Raw genomic sequence first — 1,645 nt, forward strand, 5'->3', positions numbered from 1 at the left:
GGTACTGATGTCCCATACAAACTTTGTTACTGTATTTTCTCTGGAACAGGAGGTCGTTTTTGACTCTGGGGAGCCAAAAGGGGCACTAAATGGAGTACTTTCTCAGGGGTAGTGAGACTTTATATGTCTTTCCCTTGGAGGGGAACTGAAGACTGGGATAGGAAGGGTACACTCAGGGACATATAGGAAGGAATAAATAACAGCCTTAGATCCAATTTTGTAAGTCAAAGGAAAGGTAAATTGTTTTATGTTTGATTGGCCATTTATCCCTGTCACCATACAGTCAGCATTGGAGAGAAGTCATAGGTTAGCTCAGGAAAGAGTAGGCAGCTTCAGTATCCAATAATAACTCAATTTTCCTACCTGCCACATAGAAGGTGACTCCAGGCTCCACTAAGGTGATGATGATCGAATTCCTCAAGACTTCAAGACTGAAGCTGGGCAAGCTCTTGGGGCCCCTCAGTCAGAGGGGATAGCCTTCTCATCCAAGATGCTATAAAAGGAGTAGGCTGGGGAGGCTCACTTCATCTCGACTTCCCAGAATAGAGTGGACAATGCTTTCTCTAGTGTTCTTCCTTCTTTCAGCTAGCACACTGGTTTCATCCCAGCTTGCTGATGCCAGGAATGGTTTAACCATGTCTCAACCAGGGTTTCTCTGTTGCATAGGGTTATCTTGAGGCAGACTTGTAATTATGGCAACCCAAATTTGTGCCCTTTTTGTTATTTTATTTTTCTCATCCTCCTCTCACTAGTCATGATTATTAAAGACCTTAAAAGCCTGTGCTACAAATGCTGCCTGAGGTATCTGGGGGCTAGTTCCCAGCTTTTGGAGCTTTCTCTGGATGTCTGGTGCCACTTGGGTAATGAAATGCATGGCTAGAAGTGTATGACCCTCTGCATGCTCCAGGTCTATATTACTTTACTTTCTGAATGCCTCAGGGAGCCTGTTAAGGTACACAGCTGAATTGTCATTCCCTTCCTGAGTAACTTCCTTCACTTTGTTATAATTTACTGTCTTTGTCTAGTATTTCCTCATTCCTTCCAGTATGTAATTAAGGATATGGTTCATCTTTAGCTGATCCCTTCTATCCTTATAAACCTACTGGGGGTTTTGTTCAGGGACTGCCATACCAGATGCCTGGTAAACGACATGGCCAGGATTAGATCTGGCTGTCTCATCTGCATATTCTCTAGCCTTTCCCAAGATCTGAGCCTTTTCATCAGGAATACAACAATGAGTTAAACTATTGTAATATCTTGTCAAGTCAAAAAATAAAAATAAAAAATAAAAGGTTAGACCCAACTTCGTAAGTTCATCTAAGCTTATCTGAATTTTCTGAGAACTGGCTGAACTGATCCTTGCATTTGCTTATGTCTGACATTGAAAAGGGTACCTGTAGCTGAGCTTCCCCTCCAGTCCTTTCCATCATATTCCAGTGGGGAAAGCAGCTCTGATCTGATGAGACAGTGAAGGAAAGCGTTAACTTGGAACCCAATTGAAGCCCCATTGGGGATATCACCAGAGGTTGTTGGGGAGTGGAAAAAAAAGGCACCTCCCTGACTTAGCCGTATATGGAGCAGGCTCAGAGTGGGAGCAAGAGGGGCCTAGGAGAGGAAAAGTACCCAGTGATCTAGAGTGTCAAGA

The sequence above is a fragment of the Theropithecus gelada genome, chromosome 2, assembly GCF_003255815.1.
Source record: "Theropithecus gelada isolate Dixy chromosome 2, Tgel_1.0, whole genome shotgun sequence".
Lineage (NCBI taxonomy): Eukaryota > Metazoa > Chordata > Mammalia > Primates > Cercopithecidae > Theropithecus > Theropithecus gelada.